Genomic DNA, 9316 nt, shown 5'->3' with positions numbered 1-9316 from the left:
TGAAGGAGTGACGAAAGGCAATGGGGTAGCCTTTGATGTGCAAAAATCTCATATGAGCAGAATTGCAAAGATGTCAGACTGTGTTGTGGAATACCAAAATAACATTTGCCTCAATGCTATCTTCCCTGTCTCAATGGATCTCTACCATCTTTCCATAACTTGAATTGGTCTAAAATCCCTTTTACCAAAATAACAACTTATTTCTACCTCCTTCTCTTACACAAAGTACTGTATATCTCGGTCATTATCTTAGAATAGACATGGTCTCAAAAGTTAACACTCGCAAAGAATAGACCTGCAAAAACTTCTATACAAAAAGTCAATATCATCATCTAACCCAAAAGCAGTCATCTACAGCATCATCTTGCCCAAAGTAGAAAGGATATCCACGGCCCATAATATTAGCTGCAGTCCAAGTGAGAGAGAAGGGGGATTTGATTTCACATGCTTTAAAGATGACAGACAGATGTGTATGAAGTCACCAGATTTGAACCTCTGCCCATTCCTGTAATCATTCTAATGATAGAGCCGCAGTCTAACACATTTGTTCTCTGCCATCGCCAAGGCAATCTCAAAACACACACAGAACACACACAGCTAGGCTAATCCGACTGTTCTTCATCTATTCTGTCACTTTCCTCGTTTGCTAATGATCCACTCTCTCAGCACAGCCGGCTCGGATTGCCCTTTGTGCCAATTAGAGTTTGAGATGATCAAGTCACTTGCTGTAAGTCTCTTTAAGACAGTATTAAAGGGGAGATGCTTTGGTCTTTGAATCTCCCAGAATCATGAGGGCATGGCCCATTGCCAGTTAATTCTAAGAGCAGCAGGCTCTTGAGCAGCAATAGCACAGCCCCCACCACGACCCATAAACCTTTCCCTAAAATGTCACATTAGGATATTTACATATGGCTTGTTGAGCAGCATGGGTGTAATGTATAGGTCACTATTACTGCCTGGACGGGTTCAGCAAAAGCTAATGGTCCTTTAAGCATAATTGATCCTATATCACACATCCACACTCTCTCTCACACACGCAGGCATGCGCGCACACACACACACACACACACACACACACACACACACACACACACACACACACACACACACACACACACACACACACACACACACACACACACACACACACACACACACACACACACACACACACACACACACACAACTGCTGCAACCAGACTCTTATTTACTATTGCTAATACTGCTAAATTTAAACACTTGTCCCCCAATGCTCCCTTCTCTGATAAATGTGTAAATGTTGGACTATAAATTGTGACTTCCTGTATTATATTTATGCTAAAATGTCTATTCTATTCATCTGAGTCATTTACTTTATGTTCCTATTTACATTTACATTTACATTTAAGTCATTTGGCAGACGCTCTTATCCAGAGCGACTTACTATTCTTATCTTCTATTATTTATTATTGTTGTTGATTGTCAAGAAGGAAACTGCAAGTAAGCATTTTATTGGACAGTGTATACCATGTGTATCCTCTACATATAACTAATAAAAACGTCAAACTTGAAATTGAAACTACATATCATGCGTACATCTAGATATTTGAAGTGTGTGTAATGTGAAATACTACCACAATTACTACAAAGTATATTACTAGTAATCCAAATATAATTGTTATATCTGTTCTTTAAAATACTTTTACAAGTTTTAATGTTGAGACCAATGTGTTTTTTTCTCTCTAGAGAAATCAAATCAAATCTTATTTTATTTGTTACAATCGCCAAATACAACAGGTCGTAGACCTTACAGTGAAATGCTTACTTACAAGCCCTTAACCAACAATGCAGTTTAAAAACAAATAAGAAATATAAGTAACAAATAATTAAAGAGCAGTAATAAAATAGCAGTAGCGAGGCTATTTCTGAGCAATAATAGGTATCCATCCACCTAATGCCATTTTTTCTTGATGTCATACTCTGACAGAGTCCTCATTGAGAGACAAATAACAGATGATGAAGTGAACTCTGACCGTCTGCTTCGACTGCCATGATGGCTCTAATGGTGCTGTTGTCACTATTGAATATAGAACTCCCCTCTATCTGTGTGAAACAGAATCCTCTGCCTCCATATCAGTATTTACCAATGAATGATCAGTGACCCAAAAATAGAACCACAAAGGACAAAATCATGCAACGTCATTCTAGGTTACATTATAAGGCTGTTAAAAAGCCTTTATAAGCATTACATGAAACATTTATACACATGTACTCACAACAATTGTCATAACTGATAATCAGGAATCCTGGTAGATGTTCTATACCCAACCAAACAAATGGCCATTGGCTTAATTTGATATCTATTTTATTTCTTCCCTGACCCTCAAGTCAATAGTACATTGCCCTCTGACCCTAACCCTATAAATTGAAGGGTCAAACAAACAAACAAAATGATAGCATAGGGAATGTCACAAGGTAAAGGAAACAGAGCAACTATTGTGACAGGGAATGAGGCCATAAGTAAACACAGCTTTCACAATTATTATATCATCACAATAACCTGCTCTTAAAGACATAATACGAACAATGGGTGTTTATCACAGCCAGGTCTCTCTCCTGGCCTTTCATTAGGATAGGGAAAACATCACTTAGACACAGACCACCTGACATTATAAGCTACGCTATTATAGGGTTGTGTGTGTGTCTCTCTGTGTGGGTATGGGTGTGCATATGTGTGTGTTTGTGTGCCTCACTGCCTCTGTGTGTGTGTGTGTGTGTGTGTGTGTGTGTGTGTGTGTGTGTGTGTGTGTGTGTGTGTGTGTGTGTGTGTGTGTGCGTGCGTGCGTGCGTGCGTGCGTGCGTGCGTGCGTGCGTGCGTGCGTGCGTGTGCGTGTGCGTGCGTGTGCGTGTGCGTGTGCGTGTGTGTGTGCGTGTGTGTGTGTGTGTGTAATGGTATTATATTACCAACTGCAGTTACCTATAGATAGATCTGTTTCACCTCCCCCTGAGGAAAACAACCTAGTCCTCTGTTGTGTTGCACTTACAGTGATAGCACTGTCTCCTTGAGCTGGAACAAACATGGACATGCTGTAATCATGGGCAGAACAGTGTGCTGAGGCATAAACAAGGCCAGGGAGCGACAGTGTAATTGCTAGATTGTGGGAAAGTTCTCTGAATCAAAATACACAGCATGGACAGGGGATATTGTGGAGAACAGTCTGACCTCCTCCAGGTATTTTGCAAGGAAGACAAAGGCAGTTCACTTCCTTCTTTGAATGGGCATTGGGTTAATATGTGTTTTATTATACTTAGGGCTTCTGAAGTAGAATGAACTGAAAAAGCAACCTTCACGGTGTGGTGCCTTGAGGAGTAGAAACGTAACGGGTAACTTTAGACATGTAGTCATCCTGGAACGCTCATGCTGGGGGAGTCTACTAAGCTATATGGATTTTTTAAAAGAAGGCTCCTTTATTGCTCCTTGAAGTATAAAACAATATTTGATGAAAAAAATGTTTAGGCCTTACAGCTATTAGCCCATACAAATGCATTGAATAACAGATTCACTACATGGAACAACAGATAGCCCCCCCCAAAAAAATCAAAGGAAGTTTGTTCTGAAGTGTCTGTCCTATATCTGAAAGATACCCCTTATTTTTGGCACGAAACATTCTCCATATATACTTCAATATTTTCAACCGGTACCGGGGTCCTTCAGACGAGTCTTGTGAGGCATGTGGGTGTCCTACAGCAAAACAACAGAAATGTACAGCACGTGTTCGTGAGATCATAATAGTTTGTACGCCAAATCGTTTGGACTCTACAGAAGATTTTGTGAGAAGACCAATTTTCGGGATGTCTCATGGTCTGACAAACACCACTCTAGCTCTGTCACCTTTCACCACAGATGCAGAAGTGCGAAATTGGCGGATAGAGACGCATCCAATGCAAAAAAAAACATCTCTCTTCAACTAACAGATTTATGGGAATTTTTTATTATGTTAATTATATTTCTGCGGGGGCTCAGACCTCGACTCTAGGGTGTTTTAAGGGTGTGGCTCACAGCTCAATCAGCCACCACACCATGGGTTGCGTCCCCATAATCTCTCCTTCCTCCTCAAGTGTGCACTCATTCACTGTTCTCCACAAGTTTAAAAGCATTGGATTGGTGTAGGCATGGGCTAGAGGAGTTTACATTCAACAGTAATTTCCTTTGAAATCCATGAAAGGAAGTGAATAAGTCCACACTTTGGGAGAAAGGAGATGTTATTGGGACACAACCCATTATCAGTGGCTGCCTCCTTCATTTTGAGCGATGAGTACCAACTCCAGTCCTCCAGTATCACCAACAGCACAGATTTCTGTTGTAGCAACAGACAAACTCACCTTTCAACTCATTGAGGGCTTGATGATTAGTTGACAAGTTGATCAGATTTCTGTGTGCTCACAGAAAATGTGAGCTGTTGAGGGTACTAGAAGACAAGTCGAGAGAAAAACTGATTTACCGGAGAGGACTGAGAGCACGTAGCTCTGTTTGCACGTTTGTGTTGCTGAACATTTACGTTTTATTCATTATTGATTATTTAGGTTGTAAACTTCGTAGGCAATAAAGCTATTTTGTTTTGAATGTACCCTGTCTCATGAGCCTCTGTAGTGGAAGCCTAGATCTGGTCAGTGTCAGCACTTCTCTCCCGTGCTGACACAATGGCTTTAACCTTTAAAAAAATTGAACTAAACAGAAATTAGTTTCAATCTTTGACAAATTTTACCATGAATAACACTAAGCAGAATGACACATCAAATGTAACTGCAGAGGGGGTTTAGATGGACAGTGGAATCTTGAGCAGTGGTTAGAGCGTTGGACTAGTAACCGGAAGGTTGCAAGTTCAAACCCCCGAGCTGACAAGGTACAAATATGTCGTTCTGCCCCTGAACAGGCAGTTAACCCACTGTTCCTAGGCCGTCACTGAAAATAAGAATTTGTTCTTAACTGACTTGCCTAGTTAAATAAATATAAAAGTAAATATTATAGAGCAGTACACTGTGGCTAAAAGCCTGAGTGAACAGACATGATACGCCTGAAGGACAGTCCATCATCCATCTAAGAGTAATATTTTCCACCATTGTGACTCAATTTGACCTCGGTACGAAGTGCTCTCAAGGGGACTGTCTGCAGGCCTGCCTGAACTCGCAAGATGAAGAGATGACAATATAAGAGGCTCCATGACAAAAAATAAATTGACAGGAATTGTAGCCCTCCCTCTAGTGTTCAGAGTACCTTGCTACTTATGTAATGCCCCATTCATAAATCAACATCAGCCTGCTGGGAAATGAGATGCGGACTCAATTCTGGATTTGGAAGTGTAAAAGGGGTCCTTGCTATCTGGAGTCCTTGGGACATCCCTACCCTATTGAAATTGATATTTCAAATGGTTCGGCAAGGGTTATGATTAAGGTTATAGTTTAGGACGGGGACGGCCCAAGGATACCGGATAGCACTAACTGTGTTAAAATGGGCAGTCGGAAAACAGGAATTCACCTCAGTTTGTAAATCTGTCTTGCTCCCAACATATCCTAGCATTGGTTGTGTGTTGCTAGCAATTAGCTAAGAGTCATACTCATTTCTCTCCACTTTTAAAGCAGATTGTTCCTCCTCTGTTGACATTGTTGGGCGATGTCACCCATATTAGCAACCTAATCTCTGTCCTCTGACACTTGTGGACTGGGTTTGGGTGTTCCTCAAGCACTGATATACAACATATTCAAGTAGTGTCATATAGCTATTATCTAATCATTCAAAAAGCTCACCTACTGAGTAATATCATATTCCAATTGATGTCACAACACTTTGACCCTAAATGCCCAACCCATGCAATCAGTCAGTCTAGATGAAATAAAGTAATCAATTCTATTTGAATGTAACAGGAAAGGTAACTCATCCCTGCCACAGTTGTTATGATGTACAGTTGAAGTCGGAAGTTTACATACACCTCGGCCAAATACATTTAAACTCGGTTTTTCACAATTCCTGACATTTAACCCTAGTAAAAATTCCCTGTCTTAGGTCAGTTAGGATCCCCAATTTATTTTAAGAATGTGAAATACCAGAATAATTGTCACGATTGCCATCGTCGTGGAAATGACCGGACCAAGGTGCAGCGTTGTGAGCGTACATTTTTCTTCATTATAAATGTTGCCAACAAAACAAAAACAAATGTGAAGCTTACTAGGGATATTCAGGCCACTAACAAAGACAACTACCCACAAATACAACAGGAAAAAAGGCTGAAAAAAGTCTGCCTAAGTATAATTCCCAATCAGAGACAACGATAGACAGCTGTCCCTGATTGAGAACCATACCCGGCCAAAACAAAGAAACAAAGAACAGAGTTTCCCACCCGAGTCACACCCTGACCAAACAAACATAGAGAATAAAAGGATCTCTACGGTCAGGGCGTGACAATAATAGTAGAGAGAATGATTTAATTCAGCTTTTATTTTATTTCATCACATTCCCAGTAGGTCAGAGGTTTACATACACTAAATTAGTATTTGGTAGCATTGCCATTAAATAGTTTAACTTGGGTCAAACGTTTTGGGTAGTCTTCCACAAGCTTCCCACAATACGTTGGGTACATTTTGGCCCATTCCTCCTGACAGAGCTGGTGTAACTGAGTCAGGTTTGTAGGCCTCCTTGCTCACACACGCTTTTTCAGTTCTGCCAACACATTTTCTATGGGATTGAGGCCAGGGCTTTGTGATGGCCACTCCAATACCTTGACTTTGTTGTCCTTAAGCCATTTTGCCACAACTTTGGAAGTATGCTTGGGTTCATTGTCCATTTGGAAGACCTATTTGCAACCAAGCTGTAACTTCCGACTGATGTCTTGCGATGTTGCTTCAATATATCCACATCATTTTCCATTCTCATGATGCCATCTATTTTGTGAAGTGCACCAGTCCCTCCTGCAACAAAGCACCCCCACAACATGATGCTGCCACCCCTGTGCTTAATGGTTGGGATGGTATTCCTCGGCTTGCAAGCCTACCCATTTTTCTTCCAAACATAACGATGGTCATTACGGCCAAACAGTTCTATTTTTGTTTCATCAGACCAGAGGACATTTCTCCAAAAAGTATGATCTTTGTCCCCATGTGCAGTTGCAAACCGTAGTCTGGCTTTTTTATGGCGGTTTTGGAGCAGTGGCTTCTTCCTTGCTGAGCGGCCTTTCAGGTTATGTCGATATAGGAGAAATTATACTGTGGATATAGATACTTTTGTACCTGTTTACTCCAGCATCGTCACAAGGTCCTTTGCTGTTGTTCTGGTATTGATTTGTACTTCTTCCACAAAAGTACGTTCATCTCTAGGAGACAGAACACATCTCCTTCCTGAGCGGTATGACGGCTGCGTGGTCTCATGCTGTTTATACTTGCGTTCTATTGTTTGTACAGATGAACGGGGTACCTTCAGGCATTTGGAAATTGCTCCCAAGGATGAACCAGACTTGTGGAGGTCTACAATTTTTTCTGAGGTCTTGGCTGATTTCTTTTGATTTTCCAATGATGTCAAGTAAAGAGGCACTGAGTTTGAAGGTAGGCCTGGAAATACATCCACAGGTACACCTCCAATTGACTCAAATGATATCAATTAGCCTTTCAGAAGCTTCTAAAGCCAAGTGGTTTAAAGGCACAATCAACTTAGTGTATGTAAACTTCTGACCCACTGGAATTGTGATACAGTGAAGTATAAGTGAAATAATCTGTCTGTAAACAATTGTTGGAAAAATGACTTGTGTCATGCACAAAGTAGATGTCCGAACCGACTTGCCAAAACTATAGTTTGTTAACAAGAAATTTGCGTAGTGGTTGAAAAACTAGTTTTAACGACTCCAACATAAGGTTATGTAAACTTCCGACTTCAACTGTATATAGTGCTATTTCTATTGTTTTAATGACCATTTTCATTATTGTATTTCACTAGTCCTGCATTTTGGAGCTCAGAGCCTATACTTGTCACACCTGTACATGTACATTAAAAACTCTAGACAGATTTGAATCTAGACATACAGGTATTTGACATGGTTTTACCACTGAGCTGTGGCTTGTTTTCTTCCTGATAACACATTCAGTATTTCACAACCTAATTTCAAAATGTACAATATCTACATGAATAGAGGATATTAACAATTGGCATCTAACACAAATGTGTATGTACCTCTTCTGTACCTTTGTATCTGCTGTACATTCTGATAATATAATGCAGTGAATCGCTGTTCATACTGCATCACACCCATGTCATCCTCGTATCTTGTCACACCAACACCAAAATAAGACATCTTACACCATTATTCCATACAGCACTCTTGGAGGCCATGCACTACCACCCTTTCCCTGCAGTCTCCACCTTGGTGGCTGGTTATATGTAAAGGTCAGCGAAGGAGAAGCCTGGCACAGCACAGTCTGTTTTCCCACTGCAGATGAAGTATTCACAGGAAGAGATCCCCCCCACCCGCCCCTCCCTGTCTTGTGGAGAGTGGATCTCCAGGCAATGCAGATATTCTTAGTCACAAGTGACTCTCATACTGACTGCAGAAGGAGAGGAATCCCATTACAACAAACATTCATAACGATGTCAGATCAAAAACAGTCATTACCATGCAACCACTAAGACTAGAGAATCACACCACAAATAATGTATTCCTACTAGTGAACAAGCAGAAAGTGTTAAATATCCGTGACACATTGATGATGCGAAATCCAAAACATACTGTCTACTGTGAGTGGCCAGACAGTGTCCTACCCTGTGCCGTAAGCACCTGGTGATGAGTAATGTTCACCTGTCAGGTCAATAAATCAATGCCTGTCACAAAGGTTCTGTTTATATTTGGACGTTTCTGAGCTGTCAGCAGTAAGTCACCCTGTAGCAACAGATAGTAACAACGCCCTGTAACAACGCCCTGTAACAATGGATAATGGAATAGCCCAACCCCCACGACTTACTCTGAGGAAAAATGTACTTACTTTGAATGGGATGTGGTTGTCCCACCTAGCCATCTTAAGATGAGTGCACTAACTGTAAGTCAGTGTGGTTAAGAGTGTCTGCTAACGGACTAAAATGTACAAATAAAAAATTAAGTGATGGACTAATTTCACTGACAAATCTTTATTGCTTTGAGATTAGCTAATGTTTAGTGTCTAAAAGATAATTCAAGGAATAATATACTGCATTTATATTATGAGGATTAGTTCCTACACTGAGTGACTCACTGTTGCCATATAAACAAAGACAGGACCATAATACAAGGAATCATTTCCTGCATTTACATTCCGAGGATTA

The sequence above is a fragment of the Oncorhynchus gorbuscha genome, linkage group LG25, assembly GCF_021184085.1.
Source record: "Oncorhynchus gorbuscha isolate QuinsamMale2020 ecotype Even-year linkage group LG25, OgorEven_v1.0, whole genome shotgun sequence".
In the NCBI taxonomy this organism is placed as follows: Eukaryota; Metazoa; Chordata; class Actinopteri; order Salmoniformes; family Salmonidae; genus Oncorhynchus; species Oncorhynchus gorbuscha.
Note: the sequence above shows the minus strand (reverse complement) of the source record.